Consider the following 19,194-nt stretch of genomic DNA (forward strand, 5'->3'; position numbering starts at 1 on the left):
TGTTTTCCCCTCCTCCCTCCTCCAGGAGGGTACACTGGACAACGTTTGGGGACATCTATGGTCCTAATGACCTCGGGAGCCCGGGCATTAGCCCCGGTGGGCCAGGAATGTTGCAGCACCCCACAGTGTCCAGGACGGCCCCAACGAGAACAGTTGCCCCAAATGTAAGCCTGAGGAGAGGGATTCTACAGGAGAGAGGGCAGCATTTGCAAACGAGATGTTGGTTGTGCAAACCCTTTGAAAAAGTTTTGGCATGGCTCAGTGGTTGAGTGTTGACCTATAAACCAGAAAGTCAAAGTCACAGTCCCAGTCAGGGCACATGCCCGGGTTGTGGGCTTGATCCCCAGTGTGGGGCGTGCAGGAAGCAGCCAATCAATGATTCTGTCATCATTGATGTTTCTATTTCTCTCTCCCTCTCCCTTCCTTTCTGAAATCAATTAAAAAATATATTAAAAAAAAAAAGTTCTGGCAGCTCTGATCTAGAGAAACAGGTTGTGATTTGCTGGCTTCCTGCCTAGATTTGACATCCTGGGTCCGTGGGGGCTGGTTCCGCAGCTCCTTACTGGTGATGGGTTCTAAAGGGTCCAGAGCAATCGGATTCCTCCAGGCCTGTGTTGCTTTATCAGGGATCCCCCTAAACCAATTTCACGGCCCTATTTTTGGCAGTTTCGGACATCCAGGCTTGGGAACTCAGGATCCGGTCACCTGTGTCCCTGCCCACCACCCAGTACTAGGACACACTCGCTGACAATCTGACAAATCTATTGAACCCTTTCTGGATGATAAGGAAAACAGAAATTGATTATCAGGAAGTTAACGAAGGATGAACCTCAAGTACTCTTGGTTTGAGATTGTAGTTTTTGTCTTCCCTTTTCAAGGTGACAGATGACACTGCTGAAGTCTGTCGCTGAGAACTAGCAGCATCACCGGCTGGCTCGAAGCCAAGCCTGCGCTGACCCGCCCTGTGCCCGGCCCATAGGAATGCAGTGGGTTCCCGAGTGTCAGGCCCATTTCAGGCCAGGTTCCAGGCAGGAAGGGGCCCAACCTCCCCCAAGTCTAGGCTCGGCCTGGTCTCCTCCTGCTCCGCAGGCTGTTCCCTTAGCACCGACTGGATGACACACAGTCCGAGGAATTACTGAGCCCCTCCTGAGGGCGGGCTCGGTGAAAGCGATTGGAACTGCCATGAAGGCAAAACACATGAGATTCCTGCCATTTGGAATCTTGTCTCTCCTGGGAGACTCAACTTTGAACCACATGATGCCAATGGGCACAGGGTCTCTCCAGGGGCAGTGGCAGTGTCCTGGGATTATATAGTGCGAGGCTTGCACCCCCTGTAAATACCCTAAAAGCCATTGAATCGGGCACTTTAAAAGGGTAACTTTTATAGTATGTGAATTACACCTCAATTTTTAAAATATATTTTTATTGATTTCAGAGATGAAGGAAGAGGGAGAGAGAGAGAAGCATCGATGATGAGAGAGAATCATTGATTGCTGCCTTCTGCACACCCCCACTGGGGATCAAGCCCGCAACCCTGGTATGTGCCCTTGACCAGAATCAAACCTGGGACCCTTCAGTCCGCAGGCGGGTGCGCTATCCACTGAGCCAAATCAGCCAGGGCTACACCTTAATTTTTTACAAAGGATGTGGACAGTGGGGCTCATCGTCTGTAGGAAGTGCTGCCTACAACAAGAGTAAGCATGAGTCCTTCCCAAGGGCGTTCCTGATCATCATGGTAAATGATGCCCGTTTCCTTGAGGATTTATTTCTCCCTCCCAGCACTTGGGATTTTCTACCCAGAGTGTTCATTATTTGTGTCTGAGGTTTATCTGCCCTGCCTCGTGGGCAGTTCCTAAGGGCAGGGTCTGTGTGGGGTTTGCAGGCCCCTGAGCACCCTGCTGTTGCCGTCTTGAAATTTGCATTAATTTTTGAACCAGGGGTCCCACGGTTTCATTTTTTCACTGGCTCTGCAAATCCTGCAGCAGGTCCATCAGAGAGGTCCCACTTCCTCTTTTCACTGTTGACCCTCCTGCGGGGGGCTGGGGCGGGGGGGGGGCGGTGTGTGTGTGGCTGGGATTCACTCTGATGGGAAAGTGAAAGTCCAGCGGTTTGTCTGGGTGCGCGAGCCCGTGAAGGTCATGGGGACAGCCCGGTGCCAGCTGGTGGAGCTCACAGCCTGCCATCTCGTGGCCCCGGGGACAGAGCATCAGCGATGTGTTTGTCCAGGCTGCTCCCTGTCCTGGCCCAAGCTGGTCTGGGCCAAGGGCAGCAGGGGTGGAGGTCACCTCACTGCTCAAGTCCAAGTCCAAGGGCTCAAGCACAGCAGCCAGCAGCTGGTGTGTGCAGGACCCGGGGACAGGGAGATTTGCAGTTGGTAGATGTGGAGGCAGAGTGAGAAACCATTTTAAAATGATTCATAAGGCATCCATGTTTGCAGCAGGACGATTCACAACAGCCAAAAGGTGGAAACAGCCTAAATGTCCATTAGTGGATGATGGATAAACAATGTGTCCATCCACACAGCAGACTATTACTCAGCCTGAAAAGCAGTGAGGCACTGACACTCGCTACAACATGGATAGATCTTGAACACATGATGTTCAGTGAGAGAAGCCAGACATCAAAGGCCACACAGTGTGTGATTCCATTTCTGTGAAATGTCCTGGACAGGCACATCCTCAGACAGGAAGTAGGTTAGTGGTTGCCGGGGGCTGGGGAGTGACTGCTGATGGGGACAGGTATCCTTTAAGGGTGATGAAAATGTCCTAAATTTAATTATGGTGTTGGTTGCACAACTTTGTGAATATACTAAAAACCACTGAATCATGCACTTCAAATGGGTGAATTGTGTAACATGAAAATTATATCTCAATAAGACTGTCTAATTACCAGTTTATTAGTCACTGTTTCCTGGTTTTGACAATGTCCCTTAGTTGTGTAAAGAGCTTCCATCTGGGGAACTGGGACTCCTCTTTACTAACTTTGCAATTTCTTGTGAGTTTTTAATTCATTCAAAAATTCAACCTTTGGGCTGTTGAAGGATCATATACATAGATGATTCCTGCAAGGCTGAGGCAAGTCTTGGCGTCCAAGTCCATGGGCAGGTTGTTCCAGCCCTTCCATCTCCCATCTCTTCCAGCCACTGCTGCCTGGTAGGAAGTCCCGGGTGCCCCTCTTGCCCCAGTGCCCCAGCAGTTCTTGTCCTCATTTGCAGCCTAGAAGAGCAGATCCTGTTGGGTAGATTCTAGCAGCTTCAGGATCCCAAAGGGCTTAGGGCATTCCTGGAGCAGCGGCGCCATCTGCAGGTGATGGTGGGGATTTCAGTTCACCATCCTGGCCTTTTAACTGACAACACATTAGCCTGAACCCAGAGAAAGGAAACAGCACTTAAAGTTTTTCATTGAGTTGTTTGGTTAAGTACACTTTTTATTTCAGAATGGTTTTAGATTTTCAGAAGCGCCTCAATAGTACAGCGAGTTCCTGTCTACCCATCGCCTAGTTTTCCATAATCATGGGACATTGTGACAACCAGGAGACAGATGGGTACATTCATGTGAACTCAGCTCCACTCTCTATTCAGATTTCACTAGTTCCTTCTCTTTCTGCCCTGGGACCCCATCTATGACCCCACAATGCATTTAGTTCTCACAATTCGTTAGGCAAATCTGGGTGACTTGGTCACCCTGTGGGTACCCTGGGGCAAGAGGTTGACTCAGTCTCCCCTTCTTCCTCCCAGCGGACCATGAGGTTCAAATGATGAAGGTGAATGTCTTTTGTAAACTCTAAAAGGTCATGTAAACATCCAATCCTCTCATTTAATTTCGTTTTGGAAACTTATTAGAGATAATGTCGTCAATCTCTAATTGCCTCCCTTTAAAAAAAAAAAAATCCTCACCTGAGGATATGTCCACTGATTTTAGAGAGAAAGGAAGGAAGAGAGAGAAAAACATCGATGTGAGAGAGAAACATCCATTGGCCGCCTCCCATATGGACCCCGACTGGGGATCAAACCAGCAACCTTTCAATGAACGGGATGGCACTCCAACCAACTGAGCCACACCAGCCAGGGCTCTCATTGCCTCCTCAAATCTACTCTCTCTGCATCTGGAAGCCTATTCGTGCTGCCCCGGTGCCTGTCAGAGTGACCCAAAGGCAGGACTCCCAAAATGATTTTTACTGTTGTCTACTCATGAGCTCATGACTCTTCGATGCCAATGTCCACAGTAACACCCACATTTCTGGCCGCACGACGGTCAACTAAAGTCTTACGTTTTTCTTCCAGGGAGCGGACTTTTGGTTCCTGGAACCTCGGCGCTGAAGACAGCTCGGCCTTGCACACAGGTTGGTGTCCTGATGTTTTTCTTTTCTCCACATTCACACTTCATGCAGTTGTTGGGTTGGCCAGCCCGAGCCAGGATGAGAGTTAAGAGGTTGGTTTACCCTTGGAGCATGCGCCCTCAACTGTGCATGCCTGACTCTTCTCTGAGGGTTTGTCCTTTCTGCCAAGAGTGCGTGGGAGCCCGGCCGGTGTGGTTGAGCGTCGACCTATGAACCAGGAGGTCATAGTTGGATTCCTGGTCAGGGCACATGCCCAGGTTGCGGGCTTAATCCCCAGTAGGGGGCGTGCAGGAGGCAACCGATCAATGATTCTTTCTCATCATTGATGTTTCTGTCTCTTTCTGCCTCTCCCTTCCTCTCTGAAATCAATAAAAAAAAAATATTTTTTTTTTAAAAGAGCACACGAGAGTGAGGAATGCCTTCTGCTCTTGGGCTCCAGTCACCCATGAAGTAGCAGGGGAACATGGACTGGTCCCAGTGCACCCCAGGATGGGGTCAAGGCAGAAAGTGGGCCACTGTGCTAGCCTGCTTTCAGCAGTCTTAGCTTAGCCATTGACAGGAACAGTGCTAAGTCACTAGATGTGATCAATATCTGAAACACATCACCCACCCTGGCAGACTGGGAAACACCACAGTGGCTTCAGGAAGGTTCCTTTTTTTGTTGTTAATTCTCACCCAAGGATATTTTCCCCTTGATTTTTATAGAGAGTAGGAGGGAAAGGGGAGGGAGGGAAGGAGAGGGAGAGAGGGAGAGGGAGAGAGAGAGACAAAAACCTCCAATGTGAGAGGACATATTGATTCGTTGCCTCCTGCATGTGCCCCAACAGGGGCTGGGGATCAAACCTACAACCCAGGTATGTACCCTTGACCGGGAATCAAACCCAAGACTTTGGTGCTCGGGCTGACACTCTACCCACTGAGCAGCACCAGCCAGGGCCAGGAAGATTGTTAACAAGTTAGCAGCAAACTAAGGCTCGGGTCTTGTTCTGTTAGCTCCTCTGTTCATCTCTGGTCTCATTCCCCAAAGGACTTTGAGTGGCTTGTGTAATGTGGGAAGAGGAAATAACATAACAATTAGTTAGAGGTTGCTATGTGCTCTGGGCTACCACTTGCTTGTTGTATTTACTATAATTCTCTGGTATGTTCCCAGCCCCATTTCTTGCTCCTTCTTTTTTCATAAATGTCTTTGCTACTCTCATGGAGTTTTCTCTGTCATGCAATCTTTAGAATAAATTTCTGGTTACTAACAAAAATTCTGATGGCATTTTGATTAGGATTGTGTTATCGATAAACTTGAAAGAGATCTGATGTCTTTATAATGTTGGCTACTCCCATTCAGTGTGTGTGTGTGTGTTTGTATGAAAAAACTGCTGGGAAAGAAGGCAGACCCCAAAGGCAACACATTATGATTCCATTTAGATGAAATGTCTAGAGGAGGCACACCTGTCGTGGCTGCCAGGGCCTGGGGTGGGAGGGGTTCGTGTGGAGGAGCGCCGGAATCTGACGGGTGAAGGAAAGGGTCCAGCACTGCGTGGCAGGGGCGGGGCCGTCACACAACTCCACGAACTCACTAGGAAACCTTTTGAGGTGTGCACTTCACACGAGTGAATTTTATAGAAGGTGAAGTGTACTTCAGTAACATTAAAACATGAATATTTTAGCTAAGCCCGAGAGAGAGGCTGTTCCTGAGGCCAGAGACCAAAAGCGGAAGTTGGAGCCTGGGGTCTGCCCGACTTGTTTACGCTCAGGTCCAGAGAGGATGTACACTGTAACTCCTGTCTCACAGAGTTGCCGGCCAGAGGGGAGTTTGGTGAACTGCGTGCAGGTTGTCGGGCAAGGTTGTGGCTGGTGTATGGTCTTCACAGCGCGTGGACCTCCCTCATCCGCTCTCTTCAGTGCCAACGTCGCACTGACTTCCTGTAAAAAGAAAGTGGAAATGCAGGCATGTACAGAGAAGGCAGTGACCCAAACCCCCGCCAGTGATGACCGTGGCTGACATCTGGTGAGCGTCCTCCCCGAGCCTCTGTGAATTACATTCACACACTGATTTTAGATACGTACATTATTTTTTCCTCCAATGAGCTCATTTTTCTTGATGGGCATTTTTTCTCATCAGTAAAGCTAGATTTCCATCTTTCCTGATGTTGGCTTAACATTCCACCTTATAGAGAAATTATAATTTATTTCTTTAAAATTATTTTATAATTGACTAGAGGCCTGGTGCACGAAATTTGTGCAATCAGGGGGGTCCCTCAGCCCGGCCTGCATCCTCTCGCAGTCCGGGAGCCCTCGGGGGATGTCCAACTAATGGCTTAGGCCCAGTGGTTGGACATACCCCGAGGGGTCCTTAATGCTGCTGCAGAGTCAGGAGAGGCTCCTGCCACCGCCGCTGTGCTCGCCAGCCGTGAGCCCGGCTTCTGGCTGAGCAGCGCTCCCCCTGTGGGAGCACACTGACCACCAGGGGGCAGCTCCTGTGTTGAGCGTCTGCCCCCTGGTGGTCAGTTTGCATCATAGTGACCAGTTGTTCGGCCGTTTGGTCAATTTGCATATTAGCCTTTTATTATATAGGATTTGACTGGTCTCCTCTTGGTTGGCTTCTCTGAGTGTTTATTTTCTTTTCCTTGTTTGCAATGCTCTGGGATGAATGTCCTTGTGTAAATTTTGTACAACCTTGGTTGCTTATTATTTGGGATAAGTTCCTATAAGTAGGTTTGTGGTGTGTGTGTTTAAGTCAGGGTATTTTCATTTACATTTTTTACTTTCAGCCGCAAGGACCCCCAGAAATGTACCACTTTTTACTCCCAGGGCCCCTTTTCCTACCATCCCAACTGTACAGTTTTCGTGTCTTTACCAATCTGACCACCGGACACTTGCGTGGCTGCTGTGTCTGGGTCTCCTGTGTTACCCATGAGTTCAGCATTTTCTCTCGGGAGCTTCTGCTGCGAGTGGCCTGGCCGTATTTTCTACTCGCCTCTGTGTTGGGGGTTTCTTTGTCTCATGGATTTGCCTGAGCTCTTTGCACACATTTGTGGGAACTTGCTATATTTCTCCATCAGGACGCTGTCTGGTGCCCGTCACATATGCCGCTATTTTCCTGAGTGTGTCTTCCCTCGGGGCTGGTGGGGTTCTGCCGTAGGGAACTGGGACTGTAAATGTGTCCCGGACACAAGTGTTCCCCTTTGTGTCTGGGAGGCCTTCAATGTCAAGATATAAAAACAGTTCGCCTGCATTGTCTCCGAATTGTCTATTTTGCACTGAAATCCTCGAGCCGTGGAAATTCAACTGTACTTGTGGGTCTCCCTGGGGTGATCCTGCCCCAGGGGACAGGACAGTGTCTGAGGACATCTGTAGTTGTCACGATTGGGGGTGCTCCTGGTATCAGGTGGGTGGGGCCAGGGATGCTAGCTCAACACCCCCCATGCCCAGGAGAGTCCCCCACAGGGAATGACCAGGTCCTGTCAGCAGTGCCAACTGGGGACCCTGCCCAGTCTGGCCCTCAGGTCTAAAGGGACCCGTTCCTCTTTATTACAGACCCAAATCTGTGTCATTACCACAGAGGAAAAGGGCCGCTAATTACATTTCCACATGTGCTACTGAGAACTTTTCTAGGGAAGAAGATTTGGGAACATCATCTGGAGACAAAACGTCCCAGCAGTCTGAGCTCAGTGTGGTGCTTGTTTCACTCTGACGCGTCAACGGGACGTCACAGAGTAGCTGAAAATTCCAAGCGTTTTCTTTGGCTTTGATTCCTTTACATACAACTGAGGGTGATTCTGCACCCCCAAGGGCAGTAGGCCAATCTGGGGACATCTGTGGTTATCACAGCGGGGGTTCCTGGCATCTAGTGGGTGGGGCCAGAGATGCCGCTCAGAGCCCAGTGCCCAGGACGGCCCCATGGAGAGTTACCTGCCCTGTGTCAGCTGAGGGCGAACCCTGATGGAGGGAGACAGAATTATTGGCTGAGCTGGCACCCACAAGCGGGTCTGGCAGGGATTACCGAGGAAACTCCTCAGAGTGGGTACTGCCAGGCTTTCCCTGATGGTTTTCAAAACTTTAATTGTCACTTGTTGAGGACATCGTGTCTGCCAGGCGCCGTGCTAGCCATCCACAGGCATCCTCACATTCAGTTCCCTGCAGCACCAGGGGCCGAGGGGCCGGATTAAAGGTCTTTGACAAGCAGAAGATCAGATCAAGGGTCCAAGGCGTGTAAGACTCTGAGCAGGGTCTCCCATGACTGAGCAGCCAGCCTCTCCCGCGAGCTGGTGTGTCACTGAGTGAGGGTCACTGCTGCCCATCCTGAAGGCAGAGCCAGTGCTCTGATCCCATTGTCTGAATTTCTGCAGATGCCAGTGGGTCCTGGGGTTTGCCCTGCATCGTCTGAAGCTGGATGACATTTGCCGTTCCCTCTGACAGCCACTAGGGGGCAGAGAAGGCCCATGGGATCAGACTGGGCCTTGAGCCAGGCGGGGGTGGAAATTCAGCTGGGTGTAGGTGGGTACCCAGACATCTTCAGTCACCCCTTCCTCACTCGGCGCCCTGTGACCGCCTGTCCCTGTTCCCTGAGACATTCTGATTCAGCACCGAGAGTCCTGTAGTCACCCTGTCCTGGGGCCCCTGCCTCGCAGACATGGAGACTCCCATCTGTGGGTGTAGGAGAGGCAGAAAACATGGGCTCTGTGGCTTTGGGTGTCTGTACCCGCCCCCCCCCCCCAAACCTACATGGCCCAGTGGCTGGAGTGAAGGCTTCACGAGGGAAGCGAAGAGGCAGGGTCGGGGGTGGCAGTCTCACTGCTGCTTTCACACCCCCAAGGATGGTCCTGCAGTGACCGGAAGCTCTGGCCACGTGGTCCCTCTGCAGGCGGGCCCCGTGCAGCCCCTTTTGGGACTCATTTAAATGACGCCAACCCTCAGAAGCCCCCTCAGGCCCCCTGCGTGTGGAACCTGCCTGGTGTCCCCCGTGGCACCCTCGGGTGTGTGTTACGGCTTTGAATACAATCCCCTGCGTGGTGACTGCTCGGCCTGGCTGGGTACAGGGTGACCCTCAGAGATTTTATTCATTCCCTCAGCAAGGATTTCCAAATGACTGCCTGGGCCAGGCCCTAGGGAAACCACCGTAACCAGGACGACCCAAGACCCCGGGCTCTCACAGAGCTGACCTTCTAGCGAGAGTCCTGGACCCACTGGTGAGGGTCCTCGGACGTGGCCCAGTGTCCCCCGGGGGCAGGATCGCACAGTGAGACCCTGTCGTACTGGGTCCTCTCGCACTGTCTTCGGATGTGGTTAAGTTTCTTCTGGATGGACCCCGTCGTTGTCTTGGAAGTTGGGAGCACAGCCGGCTGATTCCTGCCTCGGAGAACAGCAAGCGGGAGCCCCTCCAACATGGCAGCTGTGCAGAGCGAGGGCTTTCTCAAGGACGCCTCGGGCCCCCTGTCCACTGCGTGCGCTGGCCATTCAGCTTGAGAGTCGCCGGCTCGGATGTCGAGGCTGCTGTGGTGCTAGTTTTATTGTGGTGACATTGAGTTTTGAGTTGAACACAGTGTCCAGAGCTTTGATTTCAAAAACGGTAGCCACTAGCCACGGGGGCTACTGGGCACCCGAAATGGAGCCGAGAGTGGAAATGACTATATTTTGCATATATTGGTCTAAATCAGTGATTCTTTTTTTTTTCTTTATTGATTAAGGTGTTACATATGTGTCCTTATTCCCCCATTGCCCCCCCTCCTACTCCCCGCTCACGCCCTCACCCCCCTGGTGTCTGTGTCCATTGGTTAGGCTTATATGCATGCATACAAGTCCTTTGGTTGATCTCTCTCCCTTACCCCCACCCTGCCCTACCTTCCCTCTGAGGTTTGACAGTTTGTTCAATGCTTTGCTGTCTCTGGATCTATCCCTGTTCATCCGTTTATGTTGTTCATTATATTCCACAAATGAGTGAGATCATGTGATACTTACCTTTCTCTGACTGGCTTATTTCACTTAGCATAATGCTCTCCAGGTCCATCCATGCTGTTATAAATGGTAAGAATTCCTTCTTTTTTACCACAGCGTAGTATTCCATTGTGTAGATGTACCACCGTTTTTTAATCCACTCATCTGCTGATGGGCACTTAGGCTGTTTCCAAATCTTAGCTATTGTAAATTGTGCTGCTATGAACATAGGGGTGCATATATCCTTTCTGATTGCTGTTTCTGGTTTCTTGGGATATATTCCTAGAAGTGGGATTACTGGGTCAAATGGGAGTTCCATTTTTAGTTTTTTGAGGACACTCCATACTGTTCTCCACAGTGGCTGCACCAGTCTGCATTCCCACCAGCAGTGCACGAGGGTTCCTTTATCTCCGCATCCTCGCCAGCACTTGTCGTTTGTTGGTGATAGCCATTCTGACAGGTGTGAGATGGTACTGCATTGTCGTTTTGATTTGCATCTCTCGGATGATTAGTGACTTTGAGCATGTTTTCAGATGTCTCTGGCCTTCCTTATGTCCTCTTTCGAAAAGTATCTATTTAGTTCCGTTGCCCATTTTTTATTGGATTATCTTCCTTTTGTTAAGTTGTATGAGTTCCCTGTAAATGTTGGAGATTAAAACCTTATCAGTGCCGAGACCGGTTTGGCTCAGTGGATAGAGCGTCGGCCTGTGGACTGAAGGGTCCCAGGTTCGATTCCGGTTAAGGGCATGTACCTTGGTTGCGGGCACATCCTCAGTGGGGGGTGTGCAGGAGGCAGCTGATCGATGTCTCTCTCTCATCGATGTTTCTAACTCTCTATCCCTCTTCCTTCCTCTCTGTAGAAAATTAATAAAATATATTTAAAAAAAAAAAAAAACCTTATCAGTGATAACGCGGGCAAATATGTTCTCCCATGCAGTGGGCTTTCTTGTTTTGTTGATGGTTTCTTTTGCTGTACAGAAGCTTTTTATTTTGGTGTAGTCCCATTTGTTTATTTTCTCTTTAGTTTCCATTGCCCTAGGAGCTGTATTGGTGAAGATATTGCTTCAGCAAATGTCTGAGATTTTGCTGCCTGTGGGTGCCTCTAATACTAGTGTTTTGGGGGACACTGGATGATGTCTGGAAACACCTGTGGTTGTCAAGGCGGGATTGCTCCTGGCATCGAGTGAGTGGGGCCAGGCATGTGTTCTGGGTTCCCCCGTGCCCAGGACGGGCCCCACAGGGGTGACCAGCCCCAGTGTCAGCCATGCCGAGGGGGGATCCTACAAGGGCAGGCATTTCTGCAGCTGAACTGCTCACTCCATAGAGCACAAAGGAACCTCCCAACAGCAGAGCGTGCCTTCCTGATGGCTCCTGTTCTCTGGGGCTTTCTGAACATTTCTGCTGAGAGCATTGCCAGAGCTTTTATCTTCAGAGAGTGGCCTCTGGGTGGGGAACAAATAGGAGTGCTCGTCTTTCTCCTGGGTAGTGACGGCTTTTGGTCTGTCCTGGGTGTGTTAAAATGCACCTTATTATCAGTTCTTTCCCAGGACACATTGTTCTCCTAAAAGGACTGCCAAGATATACAGTGAAAACTTAGAATGTTCTGCTCACGGAAGGTCACGGGCTGCCGCCGCCACCTTCCCAACAGAAAACGTGTGCAGTATTTATGTAATTATGAGTCTCCTGATGCAGCCAAACCCTCCACCTGGAGCCTCTGATTCCAGAGACCAAGCCACATGGTGCTTCCGTAAGCAGCAGGCCCTGCTCAGACATGACCTTGACCCCCTACTGCAGGGTCTCATCTAGGGGAGACTTTGCCTCTAGGGGACACTGGGCCATGTCTGAGACATTTGTGGTTGTCATGACTGGGGGTACACCTGGCATCAAGTGGGTGGGACCAGAGATGTGGCTCAGCACCCACAATGCTCAGGATGGCTGTACCCCAGGGAATGACCCAGGCCCGATGTCAGCTTTGCCGAGGGGGCGGGGAGGGGACCCTGCTCTATGAGATTCTTGCCTTCTGTGTTGACTCAAGACCACTCTCTTTATTCTCTGCTTTGTGTTACCACTGTGGTTCTCACCCAAGACAGCCAACAGGCCCCACTCTTTTGGACCCTGCAGGGTAAGCTCTCTCAGCGGGCCCTCTCACGGGTTAGTTAGTGCTGCCACCCGCTTTTACCTGCTTGAAAATCAAGGCCCAGCAAAGTTCACATCCAAGATCACCAAAGAGGGGATCCACTGATGGGGCAGCCAGAACTAGAACAGCCCACTGGCAACAAAGGCATGCCAACTGCAGCATCTGCAGCCACGTGCTTGTTGCTGGGCAACCACTTGAACAGTCAGCCCCAGGGCAGGGGATGATGTAAGCAGGCAGTCATCAGAGAGTCATCAGACTCAAAAACACACAGGGTTGTGACAAGCAGGTGGGGGACCCGGGGGAGCCGTGACGAGGTGGAGAGGAGCTCATTGGGGTGGGCAGAAGGGGTCCCCACATCCTCCCAAGGCCCATTCTCAGTCCTGATTCCATCTGAGCTGGTGGGCACTGAGGTGTCGGCCTAGGCTCCTCTTTCCCTTCCCTCCCACTTCGTTCTTTCAGTCAGCAAATACCCGGATGCCTGGGGAGGGCCAGGTGGGCTGTGCTCAGGAGTTGCGGGGTCAGAGGGCGCAGCTTGGGAGCTGAGGGCTCCTGAGCCGCTGTCAGCCCAGTGGAGGCCTGAGCAGGAGCAACAAATGCAGGCCCACAGGGAACTGGTGTGTTGGGAGGTGTCTCTCATTGCCTTAGACTGAATCACCAATTGTCTCTAATTGCCATTGGTGTCCCCAAATTCAAATGTTAAAACCTAACTCCCAGTGTGATGGTAATTGGAGGTGGGACCTTTGGGAGGTGAGATGGTGTGGTTAATAATAAATACAAATTTTGGCCTTCACCCATGGTTCTGGGCTCACAGCTCCCAAAATGCTTAGAATTCCTGAGCGATGGGAGCATCCCTTAAATATGAAAGTGATCATAAAACCCCAGATGCTTTGCTGTGCTGTCACATAAAGTGTATTCGCTAGCTGTTGCTGCATAACAAGTCACCACAAACATGTCCATTAAACCACACCTGTCCATTAGTTCCTGGTTCTACAGGTCAGAAGTGGGGACATGGCATGGCTGGACCTCTGTTCAGTGTCTCAGTGGGCTTGGCCAGGGCTGAGTTCTCATCTGAGGCTAGACTGGGAAAGGACCCACTTCCAGGTTCCCCACGTTGTCAGCAGGATCTAGGTCTTTTCAGTCGTCTTGCCAGCTGCCAGCTAGGGATGACCTGACTCTCAGCCCTTAGAAGTGGCTCCCGGGCCCTGTCCTCCTTTATAGACCCTCTCACATGTCCAGTCTCACTTCAAGAAGGACTCACCAGATTAGGCCAGGCCCACCAAGGCAAATTTCCCTTTTGATTCACTCAAGGTCAACTGATTTGGGATTTTAATTACATCTTCCAAATCCCTTCTTTTGTACAAAATAACATACCAGGGGTGTCTTATCATGTTCACAGTCCTGCCTATACTCAGGGGTTCATCTACAGGGATCTGGGGGGCTCTTAGAAGCCTGCTGGCCACACAGAGGAAGAAGGGAGCATAGCCATAGTCAGGGAGATAGGACCAGCGCTGAGCCTCTACCACGGCTGAGCAGGGGGCATCTTTGCCCTCCGCTCTGACCTCCGCCCCTCCCAGCAGGATGTATTGCCAGGACTCTGGGGGCGACGACCAGGGTTGGGGGAGAAAGGAGGATGTCGGCCTTGGGGAATGCCCGGCATGTTTTGGTCCAGTTACACCTAAATATACCTATGGCTTTGACTAATATATTTTTTGAAAACTTTATTTTGAAATAATTGCAAAGGAAATTACAAACACTTTTCAGGGGGTCCTGAGCACCCTTCCCCCAGCTTTCCCCTGTGGTGGCATCTCACACAACCATAGCACAAGACCAGGAAATGGGCACAGGGACCCTGTGTGTGCAGAGGCCACCGCCGTGGATCACATGTGCAGCTGGGGCTTTGCCTAAGTTACGAGTGTGCAGGACCACCACACGTGAAGTAGAGAGTGCTTCTAACTCATGTATGTGAACATACTTGACTCTACTTAGCGGTACAAATAAAAGAGGTCAAAGTGGTAAGTCTTATGTTACGTGTTTACCAAATAAAAGAGGAAGAGAGGGAGAGACCGATATCAGAAGCAATGGCAGACCCTCTCTCACTGGCCTTGAATAAAGCAAACAGACACCTTGTGAACTACCTGTGGAGGAGGCCATATGCCCTCTAGGAACTGAGAGCAATCCCCACGTCATAGCCAGCAAGAAAATGGGGACCCCCCCCCCAGTTCTATAGCTGCAGGCAATTAGATTCTGCCAACCACTTGAATGAGCTTGGAAGGGACCCTAAATTCTATATGGGAACTCAGCCTGGCCAATCCCTTGATTTTAAGCTCCTGAGACCTTGAGTAGAGGACCCAGTTAAGTTGTGCCCCAGTTCCTAACATAGAAACTGTGAGATGGGACAAACATGTGCTGTTTTAAACTGCTAAGTTTGTAATAACTTGTTACACAGCAGTAGCTGACTGATACACCCACTGTGTTGCCTTCAGACACACTCCTTCTAAAACCCACCACAACTGTGCAAAGTAGAGCTAATAATCTCTATTTTCCAGATGAGAAAACAGCAGCAGAGAGAGGCTAACTAACTTGCCCAGGGCCACATGGTAACTGTTTTGTGATAGTTAGCTGAGTGTCACCAGGCCCAGACCAGGGATCTGATGCTCCAGCCGCCCACTGGATGTTTGGTGAGTGAATGAGTGAGAGAAGGAACAAATCCTCACCTGACCTCTGAACAGAGAGGCGAGCCCGTGACTGGGACCAGTGACATGCTGGAGACAGTGAACGGAACCTCAAGGACATAATCCTTGTACCCCGAAAGGAGTAATGATCACATGGGGCTTCCCTGGCTGAGTCATCAAGGGGATGAGGTCTGAGCTCATGAGCCTCCTGGAATTTAACATGCTATTCCCTGGCACCCTGACTAATATCCCGGCTGATTCAGAGCCCTGCTCGATGAGAGGCCAGCTCCCAGAGCCAGGCACCCTCTCACCCAAGAGACTGGCAAAGCCAGGCAGCAGGAGGAACAGCCAGCCAGGTGTGGGTGTGGGTTCGTGGCACCTGGGCTGCAGGTGAGAGGAAGGGCACACTGTAGGTGGGAAGAGAGGGGGAAACAAGGACTGAGGGCTAGGGCCACACCCACCATTGCCCCTGGCAAACCATTACCAGGTCTCTTGCTTCCAACAGAGGCTGGGTCACTCTCTGTGGGGGCCTCCTGGAAACTGGGATATTGAGCAGCGCCCCGGCCCCACCCTCTCGATGCCAGGAGCACCCCTAGGGTGACAACCACAGATGTCCCCAGGCGTTGCCAGTGTCCCCTTGGGGCAGGACCATCCTGGGTGAGACCCTGGCCAAGTGAGCTGATGGTGATGACACTGCCTGAGTTAGAGCAGGTACTCCCCTGGGGGGCTCTGTCCAGGGCCTCAGGGAGGCCTTCCTGGAGGAGGTGGTGTCTGAGTTGAGGCTGACAGTGCCCTGGAGCGGATGGAACCTCGTAGGTGGACCCTCCAGGTGGCACAGGAGCAGAGGCCGGTTCCAGGACCTTGGGTTCAAGGTGAGGGAGAGGGAGCGAGGAGCCCGCAGGCACAGATGGTGCTTTATCCCGAGGGCAATAGGGAGCCATAGAGGGTTCTAGCCCCACCCCTGGCAACAACTGATTGACCTCCTTGTTTTACAGATGAGGCAACTGAGGCACCTTGGAGGTGAGGGAGAGCACAGGTCCCAGCAGACCTCAGGGCTGTTTTCACAAGGTCACTGGCCATGCCAAGTTTGGGGGTGCATGTGGGCGCTGGAGCCAGGCCCAGGAAGTGGCACCTATCTTGGTACCTCCCAGCTCTGAGACCCCTGCTCAGGCAGGCACCTCCGGTCCTGTTTCCATTTTGTAAAATTGGAGGGATCGCGGCGGCCGCTGCCCAGGGTTCTGCAGGGACTAGATGACACCACCAGTTTTACAGGCCTTGTCCCCCCACCCGTCCCCTCTCTGCCTTCCTTCTTCCCAAAGACACCGGAGGTCATCCAGCTTCTCTGGTACCTACGGAAATGCTGGGAATCAGTGAGTGACCCCGGAACCGTCAACAGGTTGGCAAGCCCTGGACTCCTGTTCCGGGTGTCAGCGTTCTTGCCCTTGACCGAGGGCAAGAAAGAAGTAACCGAATCCCGTGGACAGAACGTGTTCCCGGCCCAGAGCCCGTGCCCCTGGGAGTGATCGGTAGGAGTCCACCAGGAAAGCCGGCAGCAGGCGGCAGCAGGCGGCGGCTCTGTGTCCCAGGCTGACCTTGTTTTCCTGTTCCCGGGCGGGAACAGCCTGGCCTGCGGTGTGGATCTCCGCGCGCTCTGTAAACACCCAGGGATGGAGGGCCTGGGGGCCGGGCTCCCTGCCGCCCGCCTGCCCACGCCTCCCTGGGAATTATCAGAAAAGGGTGGCAAACCTGTTCCCTTCCCAGAAGACTCAGACTTGCCCCGCTGCCTCCTGGGGGAACCGGGCAGAGATGCCGGGTGGGGATGGCCGTCGGTGTTGTGAGGCCCCGGGACCACCGTGTCTATCACAGACTGCGATGTTCCTCCCACAGAAACAAGGAGCGGTTGGGGCATCTTTCCTTTCTCTCTCTGTTGTGGTAAAATACACACAACATAAAATGTGCCATCTTAACCATTTTTCAGTGCACAGCTCAGTGGTGTTAAGCACATTCACATTGTTGTGCAGCCATCCCCACCATCCATTTCCAGAACTTTCTCATCTTCCCAAACTGACACTCTGTGCCCATTAAACACTAACTCCCTATCCCCTGCCCCTTCCCACCGTCCCAGCCCCTGGCACCCACCATCTACTTTCTGTCTATGGATTTCCCTCTGAGTAGAGTCACACAGCGTTTGTCCTTTGGTGTCTGGCTCATTTCACTGGACGTACTGTCCTCAAGGTCCATCCACCTGGTAGCAGGTGCCGGAATGTCCTTCCTTTTCAAGGCTGAGTAATATTCCAGTGTGTGGATGGGCCACACTGTGTTTATCACTCATCTATTGATGAGCACTGAGGTTGTTTCCACCTTTTGGCCACTGTGAATCACGCTGCTGTGAACACAGGTGTATAATCACCTATTTGAGACCCTGCTTTCAGTTCTTTGGGGGAATGAGACACCTTCTGGTTCTGATATAACATCTGGAGCTCAGTCCGAAGGTCCCCTGTCTGCCCCCCAGAATATAAGGGAACCCAACCCGAGCCACAGAATCAGGAACCGGGCCATGAGGTGGCTGCTCCCTCGTCCACCCTCACTTGGGCCCACACACCTCTAGGGAGGAAAAAATATTTTTGCATAAATAGATATACCATGCTGTAAAAATGCAAACGGTACAAAAGGTACAGTGAGTGTGACATCAAATGAGATCACTGTGTTGGTCTCAGCCGTAATAAAGCACCGTGACAGGGCAGCTTAAGCAACAGCATAATCTTGGTGCTGGAGGCCGGAATTTTGAAACCAAGGTGTCAGCTGGGCTGCTTCCTCCGAGGCCTCTCTCCTTGGCATGCGGACGGCCAGCTTCTCCGTGTCCACACATCTTCCCTCTGCGCGCGCCTGTGTCCTACTTAAAAGGACACCAGTCATGTTGGATTAGGGCCCACCCTCATTGTTACCTTCATCACCTCTTACCATCTCCAGGTACAGTCACAGTGGAAGGTTCTGAAGGCCAGGAGTCCAACATATCAGTTTGTGGGGTGACACAATTCAGTTCATGCCAGTGACCTTCTGAGGTTCTAGGTGGACATGAATTGGCGGGCGGCGGCGGGGGTGGAGGTGGGGTGGGGGTGGGGGGTACTGCTTAACCCACCTCAGGGAGGTGGATTGATGCAGTCCTCAGTAAGAGACCCTGGAAGGGTGTGCAGGAAGGGAGGGGAATGGGTCATCCTGGAGGGGGCACTGTTTGTGCAAGCCCAGTGCAAGTCATTTAGCTGAGATGTAAGCTCTGACCTTCGAAAAGGTCACTCTGCTGTGAGGGGAGCCTTTACCCCTTTTAAAAATGAAAGTGGAAACTCAGGGTAGGCGAGGTTACCCAAGGTCACAGAACAGCCTCACGCGGAGCCAGCACTTCCACCCCACGAGTTGGCTCTGTGCACAAGGCCAGCTGCCCAGCCAAGGGTTCCGATAGCGCAGGGACAGCCCTGGAGTCCTCCAGTGTGGCTGGTTCGATTTTTCTGCATCTATTGATATGATCATGTGATTTTTATCTTTCATTTTGTTGCCGTGGTGTATGACATTTATTGATTTGCGTATATTGTACCAACCTTGCATCCCTGGAATAAATCCCACTTGATCATGGTGTATGATTTTTTTGGGTTACCAATGAAATCAAGGGAGAAATTAAAAAAAACCAAACACCTAGAAACAAACAAAAATGAGCACACAGCCATTCCAAATCTATGGGACACAGCAAAAGCAGTCCTGAGAGGGAAGTTCGTAGCATTGCAGGCCTACTCCAAGAAGCAAGAAAAACCTCTAGTAAACCATCTAAACCTACACCTAGAAGAAGTGGGAAGAGAACAGCAGGAAAAGCCCAGCATATGTAGAAGGAAGGAAATCATAAAGATCAGAGCTGAAATAAATGACTTAGAAGTGAAAAAAAATTTAAAAAATACAAAAGATCAATCAAACCAAAAGCTGTTCTTTGAAAGGGTCATCAAGGTTGTGATCCTTTAACCAGATTCATCAAGAAACCAAGAGAGTGGACCCAGATAAATATAACAAATGAAAGGGGAGAGGCAACAACTGACATCACAGAAATACCAAGTATTGTAAGAAAATGTTGCAAAC

The 19,194-nt window shown here is 51.3% G+C and overlaps 1 protein-coding gene across 2 annotated transcripts in view; it reads left to right on the top strand.

Moving 5' to 3' along the window:
* The window catches only part of GNG7 (G protein subunit gamma 7), a 125,110-nt gene that overhangs the window by 34,585 nt on the left and 71,331 nt on the right, over positions 1-19,194 (top strand). For both annotated transcript variants that reach the window (XM_028159272.2, XM_054717528.1), the window contains exon 2: positions 4,283-4,341. The gene's annotated coding sequence lies outside the window, so the exon portion shown is untranslated. The remainder of the gene's footprint in view (positions 1-4,282; positions 4,342-19,194) is intronic.

Source organism: Eptesicus fuscus, chromosome 6 (assembly GCF_027574615.1).
Source record: "Eptesicus fuscus isolate TK198812 chromosome 6, DD_ASM_mEF_20220401, whole genome shotgun sequence".
In the NCBI taxonomy this organism is placed as follows: domain Eukaryota; kingdom Metazoa; phylum Chordata; class Mammalia; order Chiroptera; family Vespertilionidae; genus Eptesicus; species Eptesicus fuscus.